Consider the following 25072-nt stretch of genomic DNA (forward strand, 5'->3'; position numbering starts at 1 on the left):
TATGGGTATGCAACGCATGAATGTTAAACTAGCGGTGCAATTACTGTCCGAAACAACATATAATGCCTTCAGTATTTCGGTAACAAAGGTCTGCTTGAAGATAAGCATTGGGAAACCACAACTCAGTTTATATATCTTGTAGATACTTGGTTCGATTTATTCAATTCTCGAGTACCTCGTGATAGGAAGCCGCATCAAGAAATGCCTATGGGATGAATCTGGACCTATAAAATAAAACGTTGCAAGATATGATTCGAGTATCTAAAGAAATGAAAGTAATTAAAAGCAATAGGCTCTATCCTTTCCAAAAAGGCTTAATTATATCGTGCAATTCTCTAATGAAGCTGCTGAAAATGGTCAAAGCTAAATTTGATACATCATAATATATTCTCACTTATATGCTAAATCAAAATGGTCTTGAACACTTTTTTGGCTGCATAAGACAGATGGGTGCATGCCATCAACACCCATCACCCGTCGCATTTAAGCACCGAGTCTGAGCCCACATTCTAGGAAAAGACAGCAAACTCTTAGGATCAAACTGCAACGTTGAAAGTTGCAATAGTGATATGATGACGTCAGGCTCATTTTCCAGTTTTCCTGTTGAACAAAGCGCATACTTTGTAGATGAAGAAACTTCTATTAAAAAAGAGCCGAGTCTATCGACAATGCTGTTTTGTTTGCCAGTGGAATTTGTTAATGATTTGCAAAATGATGAATATGTAGAATTTGACACTGAAGAAGAAGCATTAGGGAAAGCGATGGAAGATGGAGGCTTACAATACGTAGGTGGTTATATAGCTCGTAAGTTTCCTGAATATGAATTCCTTGGAACTGTAGCGACGAAGGGAGATGGCACGTGGATTGGTGCCATAAGTGCAAGAGATAGAAAACTAATGCAACCAAGCGAAGAATTTTTGGTGCATTTAAAAACGTGAAAAAATGTTTCTTTGTCATCATGGGGAAAAATATCTAAAACCTGGAAAAGGAGCGACAGATAAATTGACTGATTTGATTAGCGAGTGTTTTAAAAGCAATATCCCATTACCATACGAAGTGATTAAATTTTTTGTTAGATGTCGTACATTTTTTAGAATTCGTGTTTTAAATAAGAATATTAGTTCAGCAAGAAAAGCACAAAATAAAATGAAAAAGCTCGCAACGTGATATAGAACATAACTGAAATATATATTGTGTATATATCATTATTTATTTTATGAATTTAAACTGTCTGTTGCTCGACAAATTTCAGTTATTAACATCATCAAATATTTGTTTGGATGTTTGAGTGTAATAAAGTTATGTATTTGTAATCTTACTTTTATTATCCTAAAAGAATAAAATATAAATCTTTGAAAAGATTGAAAAATACAAAGCAGAGAGCATGGTTCCTTTATTTTCTTATGGAAGTTCCACAGCTTACTCAGCCATGGTTAAGTCTGAGTGACGTCATCGCTCTGACCGACCCAACTCCCACCATCCGGCTACCTGCGCACTAAGGTGGCCTGAGAAGACCTCTTATATTTATAAACCTTGCTTGAGCTCCTGAATTTTGACACTGGATAGACGGTATCCTTTCATTTTATAGAGAGGCTAGAGGAGGCCATAGAGATAATGGTTGATCTCTGATAAAGTTTGATGGATTAAGGCAGCTAACATTATACTGATGAAGGTATCCGAATTAGCTGTATTAATGAGAACTTTAACTAAATGATCACTGACTGTTACTGTGACTATAGCCAGATGATGAATGGCTGGTGCAGTTTAAGATGTAGCAAGTGTGTCTAACAGTGAATTGAAGGCCAATTTTGAATGACAAACTTTCCTCCAGCACCAACTGGCAGGACAAACTGATCTATGGGGATGTTTTAGTCCACAGAACTAAAACAAAGAGGCAGTGGCTACCTTGCTGCTGTCACTATCACCATGATCAGGCTAACTTTCAGATGTATCCAAAGGATTGGAAATGTTGTTGTAACTGACACATGATTATATGATTTATCATAAAACATCACTTCGCAAATTTTAAAATATGCTCTCTGGTATGATTAAAAAAAGTAGTCCTAATGTAACTTAAATATTATGTTTATCTTACTCTATTTTGTTTCATCTATTTCCCTGCATACATTACAATGGTGCTCATAGCATTTTTAAGATTTCTATGATAATTAGATTGAAAATCTTATTTGAATTTGATAAGATATCAAACAAAAGGAATGTGTTAGGTTTATTGGCCTGGGGGATAAATTAATCTCTATAACAGCTGTTTCTTGATAAATGAACTTGCAAACGAAGAAATTCAACTCTGAAGCATAAGGTCTCCATCATATTATTATTAGAAATTGGTGCAAAAATTAAAGATTAAAATTCCCACAAAGAATTCTGTTTATAGCTCATAAATAAAAACTCAATTACAATAATGAGTATAAGTTTATAATCTTTGCACCTATCTATTAACGGGATAAAGTGCACGCAAACTTATTTTGTGGAATGAGCAATTAGGAACCAATAATATGATTCAGGAATTACGTGAATTGCCCATCAATGTCATCGTTGTAAACCTTACCTCCATTTTGTATTGAGGAATTGTGAGGAACTTGAAAAGGTCTTCTCCAAAGAATAATAATAATTTTAATAATTCTAACAATAAATAAAGACAAATTGTATGATTAGTTTTTTATTATTCTATACTTTGATATATTTCTGAAAAAGAATCACTATTTGCTTAAATCTATATTGTCATCAAACTCTATTTAAAAAGATTACTGCATATCAGTCATCACTCTTGTATCCAATAGATGGCTCTGTCATTTGCTTTCTGCAGATCTACAACACAACATGCAGGTCCCAGCAGGTAGTAGTGGAGGATATGATCCATAGTCCAGAGTAATTTACCACAGTGGCAATCAGCACTTGTGAAGTCTATCTCCTGTTTCACCAACCTTAGTTCTTGCTTTATATAAATCCCTGGATAGGCGCGAGGTTAAAAAAAAAAAAATCAGGTTTTTTGCCATAATTTTTCATTCGTATTGGTTGTGAGTGATATTGACCTGAGAGACCTCAGTTCAGTGTGTGCAGCAGTCGGGTGAGGACGCATTTCATCTCAGCTCTTTTCCTTGTGCTATTTCTGAGATACCATCGGGTAGAGCTCGACCCATCAATACCTAATTAAAAGTAAGTTGTGTAATATGAAATTTTTATATAATTATCGAATGTGCAGTAGTGTTTAGGCGTGTATAAAAAATGATTGTTGTAAAGTGTTTGTGAATGTCTTCTACACCTTATGTTTTTATAAAACAGCTTATAATTTCTCCTGTTTTTGTAAGTTTGTACTTTTATGATAACTTAATTATGATCATTATTTAATTTTTTTAATTGAAAAAATAATCTATAAACTTCATTCTAGCGATCAAGAAACTGATATTGACAAACTACCCCATTTCAGAGGTTTAAATTTCCTTTCCAGCTGGGCCAGGGAATATTTCCATATAAAAGATGGAGGTGTGTAGTAATGTAGGAACAGTCACTACTTGAATGTGCAGAGAATGGTTATAATCCTAGAAAATTAATCAAATGGATAAAGAAGAGGAAAATCACATTAATTCTTATTGTAGTTTGATTACAGGATATTATTTCTTAGGAAGCTTTATGCTGAAAATAATATTCTACTTCAGCAATAGCCATTGTATTAATTTGAAGCAAGCTTAAAAATATGAAATGATGTTCTACCGTTAAAATAACCAGGATATTATTTGAGAGAAACCTTAAAATTCCAAAATAATGATCTGCCTCTACATTGACCAGGATGTTAATTCAAAGCAAGCTTAAAATTACAAAATAGCGATCTACATTTACATAAACCAGGATATTAATTCAAAGCAGCATAGACTTACAAAATAATAGTAAACCTTCAAAATAACCAAGATATTCATTAAGAAAAGCTTAGAATTACAAAATAATGGTCTAAATTTACATTAACCAGGACATTCATTCAAATCAAACTTGGAGTTACAAAATAATTGTCTACCTTTAAATTAACCAGGATATTATTCTAAAGCAAACTTTAAATGATAAAATAATAGTCTACCTTTCTTTTTAAAGCAGGATTTTATTCACAAGCAAACTTAGCAATACAAATAATGGTTTACATTTAAATTGAAAGGGTTTAAATTTAGGGCAAGCTTTATTTTACAAACTATTGGTCTAGGTTTTAAATAACAAGTATATTAATTAGCTTATGGCATAAACGTAGAAAATAATGGTGTACTATTACAATAATCACGATATTAATTCAGAACAAGCTTAGGATTACAAAATAATTGTCTAGATTTAATATAACCAGGCTCTAAATTCAAAGGAAACTTGAAATTACAAAATAATGGTCTACCAGTTAAACACCTCACTAAAAAAATTGAAAAAACCTAGACAATTACATCTGGTCAATACTTGAATTGGTTATCAATGATAGAAACCTATCACTCAAAACATAGAGCATTACTTCTGGACAGTACCTGGATGAGTTACGATTGATGAAATCCAATCATTTTTCTCAATAATAAAATCTGATTATTAAAAGAATAGAACAATGGGTGAGGTAAGTCTTATAAAACCTAATGACAAAAACTACAAAATCAAGCAAAAATTCAAATTCGGGACCAACAGAATTAGAAGAACTTCCAATACCTCTGAGCTCGGTTAACATTCTGTATTAGGGGTTCACTTATGTTTATTGCGTATTTGTTCCATCACTTTGAGATTAGTCAGCCGTGGGAAACGAATGGTATTCCTTCTTTTCATAGGAAGTTTGTAGAAGATTATCTTGGATAAACTACTTTCCCATCCTGAACAAATTAGCAGCTTTCTACACTCATGTGACAGCATTTGCTTTTTGTGGGATCCAGGCAAGGAAAAACGACTGGGACATTTAGGGCCAAGGAATGTTTTCTCACCTTTGTGACTTCTCATGTGCTTTTTAAGAGTATATGATTAGGAAAAAACTACTTGGACAATCAGGGCAAGAAATAGGCTTCTCACCCATGTGAGTTCTCATGTGAATCTTAAGATTACCTGAATGGGAAAAACTACTTGGACATTCAGGGCAAGAAAAAGGCTTCTCACCCGTGTGAGTTCTCATGTGAGTTTTAAGAGTAGATGATCGGGAAAAACTACTTGGACATTCAGGGCAAGAAAAAGGCTTCTCACCCATGTGAGTTCTCATGTGCTTTTTGAGAGTAGATGATTGGGAAAAACTACTTGGACATTCAGGGCAAGAAAAAGGCTTCTCACCCATGTGAGTTCTCATGTGCTTTTTGAGAGTAGATGATTGGGAAAAACTACTTGGACATTCAGGGCAAGAAAAAGGCTTCTCACCCATGTGAGTTCTCATGTGAGTTTTAAGAGTAGATGATCGGGAAAAACTACTTTGACATTCAGGGCAAGAAAAAGGCTTCTCACCCATGTGAGTTCTCATGTGCTTTTTGAGAGTAGATGATTGGGAAAAACTACTTGGACATTCAGGGCAAGAAAAAGGCTTCTCACCCGTGTGAGTTCTCATGTGAGTTTTAAGAGTAGATGATCGGGAAAAACTACTTTGACATTCAGGGCAAGAAAAAGGCTTCTCACCCATGTGAGTTCTCATGTGCTTTTTAAGAGTAGATGATTGGGAAAAACTACTTGAACATTCAGGACAAGAAGAAGGCTTCTCACCTGTGTAATTTCTCATGTGAATTTTAAGATTACGTGAAAGGGCAAAACTACTTGGACATTCAGGGCAGGAAAAAGGCTTCTCCCCCGTGTGAGTTCTCATGTGAGTTTTAAGAGTAGATGATCGGGAAAAAACTACTTGGACATTCAGGGCAAGAAAAAGGCTTCTCACCCATGTGAGTTCTCATGTGCTCTTTAAGAGTAGATGATCGGGAAAAACTACTTGAACATTAAGGGCAAGAAAAAGGCTTCTCACCCATGTGAGTTCTCATGTGCTTTTTAAGAGTAGATGATTGGGAAAAACTACTTGAACATTCAGGACAAGAAGAAGGCTTCTCACCTGTGTAATTTCTCATGTGAATTTTAAGATTACGTGAAAGGGAAAAACTATTTGGACATTCAGGGCAGGAAAAAGGCTTCTCACCCGTGTGAGTTCTCCTGTGAGTTTTAGGAGTAGACGATCGGGGAAAACTACTTGGACATTCAGGGCAAGAAAAAGGCTTCTCACCCATGTGAGTTCTCATGTGCTCTTTAAGAGTAGATGATTGGGAAAAACTACTTGGACATTCAGGGCAGGAAAAAGGCTTCTCCCCCGTGTGAGTTCATAAGTGATTGTTAAGAGTAGATGATTGGGAAAAACTACTTGGACATTCAGGGCAGGAAAAAGGCTTCTCACCCGTGTGAGTTCTCATGTGATTTTTAAGAGTAGATGATTGGGAAAAACTATTTGGACATTCAGGGCAGGAAAAAGACTTCTTACCCGTGTGCTTTCTCATAAGAGTTTTAAGATTACATGAAAGGGAAAAACTACTTGGACATTCAGGGCAGGAAAAAGGCTTCTCACCCGTGTGAGTTCTCATGTGATTTTTAAGAGTAGATGATTGGGAAAAACTGCTTGGACAATCAGGGCAAGAAAAAGGCCTCTCACCCATGTGAGTTCTCATGTGCTTTTTAAGAGTAGATGATTGGGAAAAACTACTTGGACATTCAGGACAAGAAAAAGGCTTCTCACCTGTGTAATTTCTTATGTGAACTTGAAGATTACGTGAAAGGGAAAAACTACTTGGATATTCAGGGCAGGAAAAAGGCTTCTCCCCCGTGTGAGTTCTCGTGTGATTTTTAAGAGTAGATGACTGGGAAAAACTACTTGGACATTCAGGGCAGGAAAAAGGCTTCTTACCCGTATTCTTTCTCATGTGATTTTAAGATTACATGAAAGGGAAAAACTACTTGGACATTCAGGGCAAGAAAAAGGCTTCTCACCCGTGTGAGTTCTCATGTGAATCTTAAGATTACCTGAATGTGAAAAACTACTTGGTCATTCAGGGCAAGAAAAAGGCTTCTCACTCATGTGAGTTCTCATGTGCTTTTTAAGAGTAGATGATTGGGAAAAACTACTTGGACATTCAGGACAAGAAAAAGGTTTCTCACCTGTGTAATTTCTCTTGTGAATTTTAAGATTACGTGAAAGGGAAAAACTACTTGGACATTCAGGACAAGAAAAAGGCTTCTCACCTGTGTAATTTCTCTTGTGAATTTTAAGATTACGTGAAAGGGAAAAACTACTTGGACATTCAGGGCAGGAAAAAGGCTTCTCACCCGTGTGAGTTCTCGTGTGATTTTTAAGAGTAGATGATTGGGAAAAACTACTTGAACATTCAGGGCAAGAAAAAGGTTTCTCACTCCTGTGAGTTCTCAAATGAACTTTCAAAGAATATAATCTGATAAATGTACTCTGGCACTCGTCATAAGTGAATTGCTTCTTATTTCTTAATATTTTTTGGTTCCTTGTTGGATAGCAGTGCTGAGACACCTTTCTGCCTCTACCAGTAGATGCAAAGAGCCCTCTAACCAAGTAGTTTCTTTAGGGAAGAGTTCCCCTAGTTTATTGTTATTATTATAACTACTTTTACTATTTAATGGTCTCTCATATATGTGAGCCCTTTGTGAGCCATCTTCAACTTCAAATTCAACACAGCTTAACTCTCTCTTCCTCCACCTTAACTAATGATTCCCACAAGTGTTCTGCAACAATTTTACAGATTTCAGAAATTCTAGTCTAAGCTTGATTTCTGTGCATATATACAATCTTTGAGGAGAGGTAAGGATAATTAAGATATAATTCTCATAGCGAGAATTTTAAAAGTATATTAGTGGAATTTCTCTTAATTAAGTTGGCATATATTAAAACACATTATTTTTAAAACCTAACAAATGTTAATTCAAAGTCTTCTGTAATGCATTTCCTTTTATACAATATGCGTAATATATCTATTATAACCAACACGGAAGGTCCTGAAGCGCTTTACCTCCAACTAGAATACTGTGATCTGAAATTGAAATACACTACATGAGAAGAACAAGTCATACAATATTGTCGATAACAAAATCTGATTCAACAAAGAAAATCTTCAATTCTTTGCTCTAGCCAAATCCCTGCCTTTACATTGAAAGGTATCACCCGAAAGAAAACAATAAGAACTGTCTAACATAAAACATTGATGCCAAATATGATACTAATAGTAATGAAAACAGCAGCATAATTAAACTGTAATATTCAACGCATGCAGAAAAAATGTATACTCTGATTATAAAAAGATAATAAAAAGTGGTGTCTAAAATATATTGGGAAAGAATCAGGTAAAGTTCAGACGTAATTCCTTAAAAAATATAGAAATAAACACAGAATAATGAATCTTGGATGCCAGTGAATAATTAATTTTTAACATTGATAGAGAAAACAACAATCTTCATATGAGACTGTCTGTCCTACCTACAAAAAAGAAAGGATGTTATTTGCAAAATTTTCCCTTACATTTCAAAACCTTGATCATAAAAGGACTTTTCGACTTGAATGACTCTAATAAGGAAGTCTATTTCTGGTTACTTAGTTTTTTGTTATTTGCCTTGAATGTAAATAAGAGTCTTTTAATCTTAGGAATCATATAGAAATTATTCTATATCCAGTGATTTTACTCCCTTCAGCCACATATGACATATTTAAATCACAGTCATTTTCCAATCCTCTTACAATCTGTTTCACCTAGGGCTTAGATATATAAGCTATATTTCACAAAATCATTCTCCACTTGCTGTAACTTTCCATTCTCATTCATGGTTCTAACATTCCAATTACCAATTTTCCATTTTTCTTTAGAATTTATAAACCGGGAGATTCTTAGCACAAAGCTACGCCCGGGACTCGGGACCATTCTGTCATCTTCTCTTTCCATTGAGTGAATAAATCCATAGAGGATTCTCTGCCTAGATACATCAAAGGAGAGCCAGTTTCTTGTGATGTGCAATACCTCTCTAACTAAGGCAAGTGACCTCTGCCAAACCATAATAATTCCTGTAAGATTATCCACCAGACATCAAGAGTAGAAGCCGAAGACACAGTTTATCTCTCCCCTTAAACCCAATTCTTCACCCTACTGCCTGTGACTTCATCGAGATATAGGGGGTCATTTCCTCCACAACCAAAGTTCTTTTTACTTCGCCAGGGAAACGTGCATTGCTAAGATTTACTGCCTAGCACGGTGGATATACTGCCGAGCACGATAGTTATATTGCCTAACAGGGTGCATACCGCCTAGCATGATATTCATCTCCTATGCCTAGTGACGCAAGGGGCCTCTGTTAGATTTTGCCAGTCATCTCTGTCTTGAGCTTTTAAATCAATACTTCTCCATTCATCATCTCCTACTTCATGCTTAAGAGTCCTCAACCATGTAGGCCTTGGTCTTCGTAACTCTTCTAATGCCCTGTAGAGCCTAGTTGAAAGTTTGGTGAACTAATCTCTCTTGAGGAGTGCGAAGAGCATGCCCAAAATATATCCAAGTACCCATCACCATGATCTCATCCACATATGGTTCTTGAGTAATCTCTCTTCAGTATTTCCAATTCTGTCATGCCATTCAATTCTCAATATTCTTTAGAGGCTTTGTTCTCAAATGTACAAAATCTGTTGGATATTGTTTTAATGTCATACCAAGACTCATGGCCATACAGTGACACAGATCTCACTAAACTTATCTATAGCCTGATTTTTATGTGTAATCTCAGGTGATTTGATTTCCAAATTTTACCTAACTTAGCTATTGTCTAATTTGCTTATTTCAATCTTTCATTAAACCCCAATTCCAAAGTATTAGTGATCATAGTTCCTAAATAATTAAATGATTCCACATCATGAATCCTTTCTACTTCTAATGATATTTCATCTTCCATTGCATATTCTGTTCTCATCATATCTGTCTTTCTTCTATTTACTTTGAGCCCAACCTTATGTGATATTTCATGCATTCTAGTAAGGAAGCTGTGCAAGCCCTGTGGCATTTTGCTAATAAGGACAGCGTCACCAGCATACTCTAGGTCCGCTAATTCCATGTGACTAATCCAGTCTAATCCTTCACCACCATCCCCAACAGTTCTATGCATTACAAAATCCATGAAGATAAACAACATAGATGACAACACATTCCCTTGGAGTGCTCCACTGTTCACTGGAAATTCGTTTTATAGGACCCCATTAACATAAACTTTGCACTTGCTATGCTCATGAACAAACTTAATCAAATTTATATATTTAAGAGGAACTCCATAACAGCGCGGGATTCTCCGCAAAATTGGCAAGTGCACGCTATCAAAGGCTTTTTCATGTTACCTTATTGAAATACTTCTTGTTCATCAATCTTTCTCTTTAAGTCTTTTTAGGATGAGGATAATATATATATTCATGACAACTGACGTAAGTGTGATGAGTCTGTAATTATTGCAGCCAGTCTGATCACCTAATTTGCCATTTTCACCAACACTCCTGGCTCCCATTTATCAGGTTTTGCCTCTTTATGCCACATACTACCAAATAATCTTGTAAGTATTCTGGTAGTTGGTTAACAGATGTGCAAGTAGCTTCACTTATGATTCGATCACTGGTTGGTTTAGAGGCAAATTTCACAGCTCTTAAGCTCTTGTCAGGGCCTATTTGCACAGAAATAATTATCCTTATATAATCGTGGTACACTCGCACAAAAAAATCTGAAAAAACATTAGGATATGAAAATTTTGATATACGCTTCGGGTTTAAGTGGTGTATGGTCTTGAATAACTTTCCTGTGAAAGGCTAGAACAGGGAATCCAATAAGACATGATTACACAACAACCGACTCATTTGGAAGTATTTTGTATCTTTTAGGAACTAAACAAACCTGAGCTCTTTACTATGGTTGATTGATTGTTTTAAAATTCACTGACATCTTATCATTGAGGTCATTGACACCAATATCTTTAAAACCATTATGTGAGGATGTACTGAAAAAATTTACATAGCTTTTAGAAGACCTGCTTTGGAAATAAATCTAAAAACAATGCTGGCACGATGAAACATATCTTGCCCAAGAATCTTGGCAAGGATGAACCTGCCATCCTCACATCAAGCCTCAAACAGATATCTATTTCTTTCGGTACTATACATGGGGCATTCAGTCAACAAATACCTCACTGTTAAGGATACCAAACAGGCGTTGCAATATGGTTGGTGTTGGCCAACCAGCAGACACTCAAGTATCAACCAAGTGTGAACAATGCAGATACAACAAAGAGTAGTCCTCCACTTTTGGGTCATCATGTTATACTTCCAAGGGAATATAACATTCGTTATTTCTCTTATCATATTTTCATCTAAACTATCCCAATGCTGTTGCCAATTATTATATGTAAAATTCTTAATGCTAGGTAAAAAAAAATAATTATAGAGAATGGTATACCTTCTTAGTAGCAATTCAACTGCAGTATTCTTTGCCAGTAAATCGGCCTTCTTGTTTCCAAACACACCTAGATATTCTAGAACCAAGCAAAATCGAACTGTTATACCTTTCAGTCTAATAATAAAAAGCCACTCTAAAAATCTTTAAACTAAAGGATTACTAGAAATAAAAACTTCTAAAAGCTTGTAGGACACTTCTTGCATTACTAAAAATGGTAAAATTGCCTTAATCTTTCAACACTATATTTTTAGCGATTAGTATGCCAAATAATTCGTCAGTAAATACAGAAAATTCTAGAGAAGTGCACCTCTACAATTAAAAGCATTACTATATGCTCCAAATCCAATACCACCATCAGATTAAGAGCATCAATAAACAGGGTGGGCCACAAAAAGGACTAAACAAAATTGTTAGTTTCTACAAATGTATGAATTTTTAGCAGATTTTTTCACCAGACGTGGACAATGTTCAAAGATTTATTGTACAAAAGTATTTTCAAATTGATAAATTTCTGGCTACTGTAGTCATTGATTTATGGTATGTTTGATCCAGGCCCCTCACTACTAGATGACATTCGCCACTCTCACACTGATATTAATGACAGCTCTCTCCAACATGTCGTTAGGAATTCTCTGGCTCTCTCTCCTTATATTTCTTTTCAGTCTGTCAACTGTGTCGTGATTATCCACATACATTCTCTCCTTCAGGTATCCTCATAGAAGGTAATCCAGCGGTCTGAGATCAGAGGAGTAGGGCGGCTATGGATTGTCGGTCGTTCCTCCTTGAGATTAAATGATCACCTGGAAAGTGTTGCCTAAGGTACTGAAGAGTGCAGTCAGAACAATGAGGTGGTGCACCATCCTGTTGAAACATAATGGTGTTCATATCAAAACCTCTTCTCCTTAATACTTTAATGAAGCGTCTTTGAAGCATTTTGATGTATCGGTCTGAATTCACTGTCACTCGATGACCATTCTTCTTTAAAGAAGTGTGGCCCAAAAATACGATTCTTTCCAAGTGCACACCACACGGTAATTTTTTCTACACTTAAAAGGTTTTTCAACATGATCATGAGGCTGTTCATTGGCCCAAAACCCTGAGTTTTGCTTATTCACATGTCCACTAAAATGGAAGTGCACCTTGCTGCTGAAGCAAACACAGTCCAAAACTTGAGGGTCATTCTCAATACACTCACTAATGGTTTGTACTTGAAGAATCTGAACCTTGTAAGGAAACAGCTTTAAGTCACTGTGAATGATTCAGCACACAGATGGCCTGGAAATGCCCATTTCTTGTCACAGCGGTCTAGTGGACATGTTTTAAGTGGTCCCTGACATCTGTAATGTTTGCTGGCATCTTCACTGTGACTTTTGGACCACAATGGCCTTTGTTGTTGCTTTTCTCACTTCCAGCGTTTCTGAACCTTTCTACCAAGCGTGTGATAGTTTGACAATATGGAATTTTCTTCTCAGGATGTTCGCGTCAAAACTATCTTTAACCAGTGCAGGTGACTTAGTTGCAAAATACAGATTCACAATTCTGGTACTCTCTTCCACTGAAAAGTGATCGTGGTGGTCTATCCTGCTGTCAGATAAAACTTGCAGGTCTTCTGTATACCTCAACTGAAAAAAGAAAGAAAAAACATATTTTCATGAAAAATAGGAGTTTATTTTTGCCCCTCTTTTTGTGGCCTACCATGTATATTAAAGATGATTCCCTATGTTCTGCAACATGTTCCATAAAAAGAAACCTGGCTTCTAAGTCAGGCATGTTCTTCTCTATATCAATAAAATATTTACAGAAAGATATCTCTGGTAATTTTCATGGAGTGGTTGATGAGATCTTAAATGGAAGTGTGTTAATTCTAACCATATCAAGACTGTCTAGTAATTGTTTCACATGTAAACCATACAGTTGAGGAGATTTAGGGTGCAACTCCAAATATCTACAGTGCCTTACTAGGAGTGCAGTCCGATAGGCAAAAAAATTAGGAAGTCTTTGCAACCTAAAGCAATTTCGAATAATTGAAGACTTTCGGTAAAAGTCTAAAGGTAATTCTCTCGTGTCATCAAAGGAGGTTTGGGATAGGCAAAGTTCTAAATGCTCCTGTTGCCAATCTGATATCAGTAGGGTGTATAGAATCTAAAATCTTTTATGAGCTTGGGGTGGCTGAAGAGTATATCTCACACACCTACTTTTTTGATAAAATTAAAGTCTTGTATTACTTCAAAATAGTTTTGTGGTCTGCCTCCCATGATATACGGAAAAGACTTTTTAAAACTTCTGAGCATCAAGACATTTTACTTCTAATTTTTTTAAGTGAGGAACCCATGTCAGCCTTCAATCAAATATCAATCGTAGAAACCTAGCTTCACTTACACATGGGATCCATTGACCCTTTTATATACTGTACATATCAGGGTCTGGATGTACTCCCCGAATACGGGAAAACTGGACAACAACATTTTTGCTTGTCGAAAACTTAAATCCATTCATGTTAGCTCACAGAATAAATTTGTCAATTTAGTTGTAGTTTTCTCTCAATCATTGCCATTCTAGCTCTAGGAAGTGATATGGAAAGATTATCTATAAATAGTGTAGAGAGAATATCATGGGAATGACAGAGGATATCCCATTTATAACTAGTGAAGTAAGGTTACACTCAGCACACTACCATGGGGAACTCCTTCTTCCTGACATTTCCTCTCAGACAGTTTCCCCCACTCACTATAAAAAATTTATGTGACACAAACAATTGAATGAACAATGGTAACTCTCCTATTAATCTATATTCAAGAATGGTTTTGAGTATACCTTATCTCCATGAAGTTTCATATGCATTTTCAAGGTCAAAATCGACTGTTTCATGGTGCTGTTTCAAAGCAAAGTTTTCAAAAATAGAAGACTTAAGTAGTACCAACACATCAGTGGTTGAATGCATCTTTCTAAATCCACGCTGGATACGTGATAAAATACACATCCTCTCCAGGTAACTCACCAGTATTGCATTGACCATCTTCTCCATGACCTTACATAAACAAGATGTTAATGCAACTGGTTGATAGCTTGCTGCTAAAAACTAATTCTTACCAGGTTTTAAAAAGGCTAAAATAATGGCTAGTTCAAAAACACTTGGATAACTATGATCATGCCATATTCTGTTAATAATGCTTAAAATAAATAACTTAGTATTAATGGGTACACTTCAGTAAAAAGGCCATTGTAAGATTCCTCCTTTTCTTTTGTAAAAGTTAGTGTTTTCCATTTTTCTATGCTTCTATAATATTGACCAGGAGCTGCTTCTTAAACACTTGGATAACTATGATCATGCCATATTTTGATAATAATGGTTTAAGTAAATAAGTTAGTATTAACAGGTACATTTCAGTAGAAGGAGTATTGTATGATTCCTCCTTTTCTTTTGTAAAATTTAGCACTTTCCGCTCTTATCTCCTTCCATACTAGTGACCAGGAGCTACTTCATACTTGCATGATACATTGGAACAATGATTGGCCAAGGCATTGCTAACCTCAGTTGCTCCAGTCACACAGTGACCATTCACCTTCAACATCGGGGGTGGGTTGGGGGTGAATTTGCCTGCTATCTTTTTTACTTTCCTCCATTTACAAGATTGTAAGGTTCTACTGTTGACTGAGGAAAAAAAGTTTTACAAGACTGGCTCCTAGCTTCTTTCATGGCATGATGAAACTGTGCTCTATATTTGTTTGCATATCAAATTCGCTTCTTCATGGTGGGTCTGTGCAAGAAATTTAGTTCTAAAGACCAGGGAAGTGGTCAGCATTTGAATAACCCTGTTGTTTTGGGAATCAAATTGACTCCTGCTGTATGGCGAGTTTCATTCACTAAATCTATGGCATCATCAACACTTTCAAACTGTTCTGCATTTCCTCCAATTTTGCTTAGCTCACAAAATCTATCCCAGTCTGCTTTGTCAAGGTTTCATCGTGGCAATCTCTGTAAAGGTGGGTTATTGTTGGCATTTATAATGATTGGTACATGATCACTAGTATGCCAATAATCTAATGTTCTCCAATTAAAATTGAGAAGGCAGCTAGAGCTTCCAGTAGAAAGGTTAATGCATGACAAGGTACCTGTCAGGACATGAAAGTGTGTGGGCATTTGCTAAAATGTCACCTCATAAAGTATGTCTTCCATTGAAATCTCCCAGTGAGAGAAAAGGTTGAGGGAGTTGTTGAAACCACTTTACTAAATTATCATACAAAATGTTATGATATGAGGCAAGTTAAGCGAGTAAATTGTGTATTTTCTCCCTATATCTATTTGTACAACCACTGTCTTCAGAAGTGCATAAATAGACTGATATTTGGGGAACATCTCGATGAACGTATAAGAGACTTAAGCCATGGCTCCCTGCTTGCTGATCATATGGTCTCCTATAGCCAACATACTGTCGACTATTAGCATCAAGCTTGCTCTCTTGTATACAAACAATTATAGGGGAGTGCTCATGAAAGAGGAGTTTCATATTTGGCCCTCGCCCCCTGACAATTCCATTGCAAAATGGAAGAAAAAACTATGTTTTATTTCTGGAAGACATCTTGGATGAGGTTTTCCCATTGGCAGTTTTTGGTTTTACATTATTTCCTGTAGGATTCTTTAGAGAGGGTCTTGGTCTATTAGGTTTTACATTTGTCTTCATTATGTTCTTTTGACCTAATTGTTGAGGGTGATAGTGAACCTTAATGACAATTTCTGATTTATGTGAATTGTTTTCCAGTTGATCAGAAACATCAATAGACAAAATATGCTATTAATTTGAAGTCATGACTGTTTTGTTTATGGAAGGGGGTGAGAGATGAAGGTCTCTCTCTTTTCTAATTAAAGAGTTGAGAGCTATCAGGTGTGCAGATCCACTAGTTAAGTAACAACTGAAAATCAAAATGAATGCAACTAACTTTATTTGGATGGAGCATGAGTATATATATAAACTGTTCCAGTCACGAACAGCAAAAAAAATCAAACACAATGAGATAAGCGTAACAGGCATAAACAGGCTATCAGTTAGAGGGGAGAGCAATAACAACAATATACAAAAAACAGAAATACCAATACAGAGTATGAGCGTTTGATACACGTGCGGTACACGGCTCCCCCTCTTAAAAAGACAATGTGAATTAGAGCGTAGTGCCCATAAGAGGCGTACAGTAGGGGTGTGGGGAGCTGTCTGGAAATATGCAGGTTGTAGGCAATCAAATGGGACCCAGTCTTCTTTGCCAGGTATGTTGAGGAGGAATACTTTAAGGGGACCGTCCGGCATGTCCGCCATTTCTTATTAATGATCCAAATTACACAATTTCTACATATGTTTTAGAAATATATAATACCTTCATATAAAAATTACAAGTCATTTGATCAAAAACTTTTGGATTTATTAGCAAAAATCATGATTTGAAAAAAAAAATTAGGTACATTTTTCCTCACTTCTATAATACCAATTGTATTGAAACCTATACCATAAAAACTACTCTATCAACCGAAAAATTCTGTCAGACAGAACTTTGATTTTCCTTGTTTTTTTTTATGAATCTTTATTTTTTTTTCCTCGTCTAGATGGAAAATAATCGTGAAAAAAAATTTAAAAAGAAATCAAAATTTTGCCTGACGAAAATGTGGGATTTTTATTCTTCTTTTCAATGATATCTTTCTCTCTAATATCGAACATCAAATAAGTGAGAAAAATGTGCCTAAGTGTGAATAAGTAGGCCTATGTTTTTGAGTTATGAGGTCCCAAAGATTTGCAACAAATTTTCGCTTCTTTTCTTAAAGAAATCAAGATATTATTATTATGATAACTTTTATTGTTTATTCCTACATAAAAGCACCCTAAACGAGGTATTTGAACCCTCAGTTTACTATTCCTATGTTACGAGTTGCCAGCGATCTCTCATTGTTGCCAGTGTTTTAGTTAGCAGGTTTCAGCTTTTTACTCTTATTCATGTTTCCCTCTTTCTTGGTTCTTATTTCTTGTTCTCCACTTACTTTTTGTTATTTCTATCACCTTATATAACATTGGCATTGCTATAAAGTTCCAGCGGACGTTGTGAAAGCACAATCTACATACGAACTTCAAGTAAATAAACACATGCATTAAAATTTCTATGTCTTTGGAAACTTTGCTGATGTTCTCGTAGCTGGTAGTTTTCATTTACCTGCCCTCTACCAATGCCTTTAATTTCTGCCAGAAGTACGAGAGTTCAAAACATAAGAGTAAGAGAGAGAGAGAGAGAGAGAGAGAGAGAGAGAGAGAGAGAGAGAGAGAGAGAGAGAGAGAGAGATCATGAATTTAATTGTGGAGTAATAGCATTTGGTTGAGAGAGAGAGAGAGAGAGAGAGAGAGAGAGAGAGAGAGAGAGAGAGAGAGAGAATCAACCATTATTTGATTCTATGAGAGTTGAACATTGTTATTATAGTATTTGTATAAATGGCAGTTTTAAGTAATTCGAGAGAGAGAGAGAGAGAGAGAGAGAGAGAGAGAGAGAGAGAGAGAGAGAGAGAGAGAGAGAGAGAGAGAATCAACCATTATTTGATTCTATGAGAGTTGAACATTGTTATTATAGTATTTGTATAAATGGCAGTTTTAAGTAATTCGAGAGAGAGAGAGAGAGAGAGAGGAGAGAGAGAGAGAGGAGAGAGAGAGAGAGAGAGAGAGAGAGAGAGAGAGAGAATTATAGTATTTGTATGAATGGCAGTTTTCAATAATTCGAGAGAGAGAGAGAGAGAGAGAGAGAGAGAGAGAGAGAGAGAGAGAGAGAGAGAGAGAACTTCGAGTCTGTCAAACTCAGTCATGCAGACGACGCAGTAAGGATGACGTCATCATCTAAAGACAGCTATATCTTCATTGTTTGGAAAAATGATTAACTATTTGTTCTTTTTATGACCTTAGGTAACATTGGCCTTGCTATAAAGTTCCTGAGGACATTGTGAAAACACAATGTACATACAAACTTCAAGTAAACAAACGCATGCATTATAATTTCTATACATCTTTGGAAACTTTGGCTTCTGTTTTCGTAGGAGTAAATTTCGTTCAACTACGCTCTTTCAATGCCTTCTATTTCGGCCAGACGTATGATATATCGAAACATAAGTGAAAAATGGCTATAAATAGCAAAAATAACACACAAAGACGATTTTGTCAAACTCAGCCATGCAGAGGACACAGTAAGAATGACATAATTTAAAGACCGATATATCTTTGTTATTTGTAAAATTAATTGGCTGAAACCTCTGGGAAGCATGTACAATATGTTTACGCATACATAGAAGCACTAAAACGATTTTCGATGTCTGAAAGTTATGTCAAAACACCATGGCAGACGGTCCCCTTAAGCCTACTACAGATCACGAGGAAAGGGCCCGTGAAAGGGGGCGTCAATGGTGGCTTGCTTGTGTAGTTGCCCAGGAAAATATGAGTTGCCAAGTGCAGATCTGTCGGTATGTGTTGCTTAGCTGGGAACTTGTAAGTCTGGTGGGATGGAGTAAATTTTCCCACAACGGGATGTACGTGCTGGAGAATGTCAGAGGAGGTTGCAGACGGAAAAATTTGGCAGGGACGACCAACGGGTCACCATACACCATTTCAGCTGCAGACATCCAGGGCATCTTTAGGCATAGCCCTTAGTCCCATGAAGATATCAACAGACAAACTATGTCGTGTACTGGAGAGGGGTCTTGGCAGAAGAACAAGATAAGCAACCATGTCTATCAAACATCACACGCCCGTACCTAGGTCATATGAAAAGAAAATACTAGCGACAGGGGAGGCCACCGCCACAAACAATGGCCTACTTACACCTTTTTTTAGCCACTAACAACCATTCGCATATTTCTACGCAGCAGCCTGAAATTTGGAGTGACAGTAGCATAACTGTGGGCGATGGGCATCAGTAAGCAGCTATAAAGGTCGTAAGCGAGTGGTGGGCGGTTATGTCGTCGCTCCGGCACGTCACGTGGTGGGCACCTGTGTCCTACCACATTCACGTTACTTTCAGTAGATGTTGAATAGTTCTCTACTTTGTCAGGGGTAGAGGCATACATGGAGGACTTGAAGGTGGTGAAGTTGTTGTCTATATGGGCATGGACTTTGTTCATCATGTCCTTCGTGGGCAAAATATCGACATCGGTGATGACAACGCGCACAGGTTCAGGTAGGAGCCATACCAAAAGGCGTGATACTAGTCATTTCCTTAAGGGCGGGAAAGTGTTCTTGGGATTGCCGTAGGATGTAATCTGCTTTGGTACTTTACTGAGTCACGCCCTTGATGTAAAACTGGATTTCAGCATGCTGGAAGCAGGTGAACGCTTCTCCGCTGGTGAAGGACAGTAGTTTCAGGGGCTATGTTGATAGTAGAGTCAGTGTCTTAGGGCGGCATCATCAAACAATAACACAGCAGTGTGGCGGAAAGAGGGAAGGAGTTGGACACTCCTGTGGTCACCATTGTTCTGATGCACCAGTTAAGTATAAACTGAAAAGTGGAGCGAATGCAACTAACTTTATTTGGAGCGAGCATGAGCATTTATACAACCCGTTCCATTCTAGTATGGCACAAAAATTCAAACGCAATGAGACAAGCATATACAGGCATCAACAGCTTATCAATGCGGAAACAGAAATACTGTTACAGTGCACGAGTGTGTGATACACGTGCGGTACACAGGTTTTAGCATCTTTGCCACTTCAGGTGCACCTGATAACTATCTTTTAAGTGAAACCCTCATCATATCAGGCAAGTACACAGCCTGAGAGAGGTTAGTACTGTTCCTTGTAATGGGGGATAAAGGATGGATGGTGGGGGGGGGGGGGGCGATGTCTTATTGATAATACACAGTGGCAAAACTTTAGGAGGAGATATTCTTGTCTCCTCATGCAGCATTTTATCAGTAGATTGAGGTCCTTTTTCAAGAACTAATTATAGTAATAGGTGGGTTAGATGTCTCTTGAGGAACTTTTCTTCCTATTTTTAATGTCTTCTCATAGCTAGTTGATTTATCTAACAGTCTCTTGGAATACCCCATGCTTGCATGTTCAATACTGGATTTATTGAGGGCAGCTACTTCTAACTTATATAGCTGGCAGCTCCTATCATAAGACTTTTGATTAGAGTTACAGTTCAAGCACCTTGCCTCAAGTGTACATTCTCCATGGTAAGGATTGGAGCAAGTATTACATATTTTTTTCATTCCTACAAACTTTGGAGGGCTGCCGAAATCTAAAGCAATTAAAACATTGCAATGGCTTCAGCTTAATAGGTGGAAATTTAATCCTTACATTTTCTATGTCAATGTGGAAAGGTACATCAGCATCCTAGAAAGTAAGGATAATATTTGATGGTCCAGGTTCATCGCAGGGACCTTAAGTACATTCTGGTTCCAGTAAGATTAGAGCAGAAGAGATTTTAATTGATGGATGCATGGATGGATAAGAAAAATCTGTTCTACAAGGGTTTTGCTAAGGAAATTCTTTAAATGGGATTTTAAATTATGAAAATCAGTTAGGAATCAAATAATTGATATAACTTTGAAAAGACTCCAAAATAACATTGCTTGAAAGGGGCACAGTCCTGCCCTTAAAAAAAAAAAAAAAAAAAAAAAAAAAAAAAAAAAAAAAAAAAAAAAAAAAAAAAAAAAAAAGCCAAGGAGAGATGAGCTTCCAATCGAATGGCCTCAATGAGCTTCCCACCATCATGTCTCCTGAGCACTACCCTTGACTGGGTAGTTTGAGATGAGGAAAGTATTGCCATTCAAAATAAACCAGAGATAGGATACACTTCTCCTTAGGACTGTAACTCTGTTTGACCTGAACGAGTTTCTTTAGGCAAAGATCTCCTATCTCTCGGATTGCTCTGAAGACGGACTTTCAAGCTGGCAAGAGATGAATGAAGAACTGATGACATTGTTCATGTAGCTAACAGAATGAGAGATATTCTTTAGACTTGAGCCAAAAAAACTCCTGATTGTCTCGATGACTAAAAAAAGGGGGAAATGTTCAAGTAATTTTTATTTTTACTAATGATACAAAACTGAGGAGTCTTTCTTAGATTTGCATTTGCGTGGGAACAATAAGCCCGAAGGTATGATGACTCTGAATTCGTAGCTCACCTTTCAAGATATATCATCATCCTGAAGTTCATCAACCACTAACTGAAGGCCATAAGAGGAAGCTCAAACTGTAATACACTGTCTATTACTGGTTTCCAGCCTCTAGATAATCTTCTAACTTTTGGAGGAGAATCTAGGGTTGAAAATGGTTGCAGATGTGATCTCTCCACTCTAGAATGGGTGTTACCTAAAGGTCAGAGGAAGTTGATGACTTCTGACAATAAGGCTTCAGCTAAGGTGATGAATAAAGAGTGTTAAAAAAGATAAAAAAATATAGATTACTTCTGCATTTGGCTCTGTTTTTTCTCTCCCCTTACATAAGAAAAGCTATCCTCCCACTGGAGGTATGACGGCAGAATTGCTTCCTGTGGTCCCCCAATATTTTCCTGGAATCGCTGGCATTTACCTCGCCATTGAGTCAGTTGAATGCACGATGGTTCCTGAAAATTGCAGTATTCCCCAAACAGAAATTCAGAGTAGGTGAAGGTCGATATTTCGTGTGGCTCAAAAGACTACTGTATATCGAAAGTGAGGGATCTTTTCGTATGTTCCCTGGTGAAGTCCAACAGAAGAGCAAGGTCTGAACTGGAGCAATCATAATTTGACTTTAGTTAATTCTAAAGAATGGATGGCAAATGTCATCCGAAGCTGGTGACCGAATGGTATGCTTGAGAACTCAAAGTAGCTGAAGCTAATTCGAAACTGTGAAGTTGAAGGACAATCAAACAGATGGGTTCTTAGATCTTCCAGAAGGGGTCATTAACCTTTTCACTACGAGGCAGTGGGTCCACATCTGTAGCTATGCAAGAAATTTGTCACCATCGGATATATTTATTTACTTTACTGCTGACTTTACAGTAAATTTCTCAGAATTTTGCTTTATTTTTTATTGCATTTCACTCTAAACAACGAGATTATTCTTTTCATTCATTGGGAAGTGATTATTGAATAATTTTTCAGGTATTGGTTTTATATAATTTTCTCTGAATAATGGTGAAACACTGTGATTTTTTGTGTAAAAAACTGTTATTCTGTAAAAATAGATTTTATGTCATAGAGAAATGTATTGAAAATATCCATTTGTTTCCTTTGACACAAAAAGATATTATATAACGTATGATTATAAGGTATTATGATAAACAATAAACTAATCTTCTGATGTAAATAAAATTGTATTTCTGCCCCTGAGAGAGAGAGAGAGAGAGAGAGAGAGAGAGAGAGAGAGAGAGAGAGAGAGAGAGAGAGAGAGAGAGAGAGAGAGAGAGAGAGAGAGAGAGAGAGAGAGAGAGAGTTATATGGATTTAAAATGACTCAAAGACTATTTAGTCCATCCGCAGAGACTTCATTTTCTCTTTGGTAGAACGATTTAGTTTAAGCATTTAGAGAGTTCTTATGATATTGCCTAACTTATTCTTGAACTCATTTACCATGTTACTGTTTACTACATCCGATGGAAGTCTATTCCAAGTATTTGTTATTTTGAAAGTAAATAAACTGCCACAATGAGTGGTGTTGTATCTTTTCAATTCCAGTTTGTATTGTTACCTCTGGACTGATTTGTGCTAAGCGTGAATACATTATTATAATTTAGATTTGTTATTGCTTTACGAATTTTGAATGCCACTATTAACTGTCCCCTTAGTCGCCGAGTTTGTAAATCAAATAAATTTAAACTTTTCATCCTCCGTTTATATTCCAATTGCCATAGTGTTGGAACTAGCTTGGTGGCCCTAGCTTGTACTGCTCAGAGTCTATCTATATCCTTCTGATTACTTGGAGCCCAAAATTAGACTACGTATTCTAGATGGGGTCTTAATAGTGATGTGTACAGTTGTAGTACAGTGTCTTTGTTTTTTTAATTGTCCTGTTATGTAACCTATCAGTTTTTGTTGTTTCTTTTCAGCTTTTATGCTCTGTTTGGCGAACTTCAAGTCCTTGCTAATAATAATACCGAGATCTTCCTTCTGGTCCAAACTTTCTATTTCATTACCCAACAGTGAGTAATCTAATTGAGAGAGAGAGAGAGAGAGAGAGAGAGAGAGAGAGAGAGAGAGAGAGAGAGAGAGAGAGAGAGAGAGAGAGAGAGAGAGAGAGTTCTGTTTGTAATTCTGTCATTCCACCTTGCATGTGACTCACTATCAATGGGATAATTTCTGTTTTGGGTATTTTTCGGGCTTGGAAATAGAGACTGTGCATGTGAAAATATAACATATGCTACATAGAATGTCAATGAATGAAACTAATGACAGTAGGCTAACTTTTACTCATGAAAATGAAAAATGCTGAGATGGAATATATAAGACATGAAGATTTATTATTTTGTAGAAATGATAGTTGAGAAAAAAAAAAAAGAATAAAATACGAAAAAACACATCCTGTCATGTGTCAACCTTGCATTACTGATGTTTTAGAGACTTATGTGGGAATCAGAGGGGAAGAAAGCTACTTTGCACTTTACAAAATGGTTCTCTATGATTTGAACATGTGTATCTGTATGTAAGCCAACATACAAATACACTAAAATAGACCCTATATAATCATGAATAAGGACTGGAATCGTAGGTGTTTCAATTGGTGGTGAGGCGAGATGTCAGGGGCTTTTGAGTAATGCCTCAGGTTAGGAATGTTGCCATTGGGCAGAGAGAGTTTTGTGATTCTATCATTACTAATTATTATTATTATTATTATTATTATTATTATTATTATTATTATTATTATTATTATTATTATTATTATTATTATTATTGTTGTTGTTGTTTATGATCCTTATTATTATTATTATTATTATTATTATTATTATTATTATTATCATTATTATTATCATTATTATTATTATTATTATTATTATTATTATTATCATTATTATTATTATTATTATTATTATTAGCTAAGTCACAACCTTAGTTGGAGAAGCAGGATGCTATTAGTCCTAGGGCTCCAACAGGAAAAAAATAGCGCACTGAAGAAAGGAAATAAGGAAACCTAGAATCTATATGAGAAGTTATGAACAATTAAAATAAAATATTTTAAGAACAGTAACAACATTAAAACAGACCTTTCATAATTATATAAACTATATATATTTGCTAAAAGATTGAACTTTTGAAGTTCTTCTGATTCAACTACCTGATTAGGAACATCATTCCACATCTTGGTCACAGCTGGAAAAAAGCTTCTAGAATTATTCTGTGTAGTATTGAGGCTCACCATGGAGAAGGCCTGACTATTAGAAATAACTGCATACCTAGTATTATGAACAGTATGGTACTGTCTTAGAAGATCTGAAAGTAAAGGATGGTCAGAATTATGATAAATATTATGCAACATGCAAAACGAACTAACATAATAACAGACTAAAATAGTTCTCACGAAATCAGGAATAAAGGCTAGAATTCCAAAGACTTCGTTAGTTGGCTTATGAAAGAAGGAGAAGAAGCTGATATCATGGAGGGGAGATTTT

The 25072-nt window shown here is 36.2% G+C and overlaps 1 pseudogene; it reads right to left on the reverse strand.

Moving 5' to 3' along the window:
* Positions 1-4716: 4716 nt before the first annotated feature.
* Positions 4717-19605, reverse strand: LOC137619082 (zinc finger protein 271-like; annotated as a pseudogene).
* Between the last annotated feature and the right edge of the window lie 5467 nt (positions 19606-25072).

The sequence above is a fragment of the Palaemon carinicauda genome, chromosome 25 (genome assembly GCF_036898095.1).
Source record: "Palaemon carinicauda isolate YSFRI2023 chromosome 25, ASM3689809v2, whole genome shotgun sequence".
Taxonomy (NCBI): domain Eukaryota; kingdom Metazoa; phylum Arthropoda; class Malacostraca; order Decapoda; family Palaemonidae; genus Palaemon; species Palaemon carinicauda.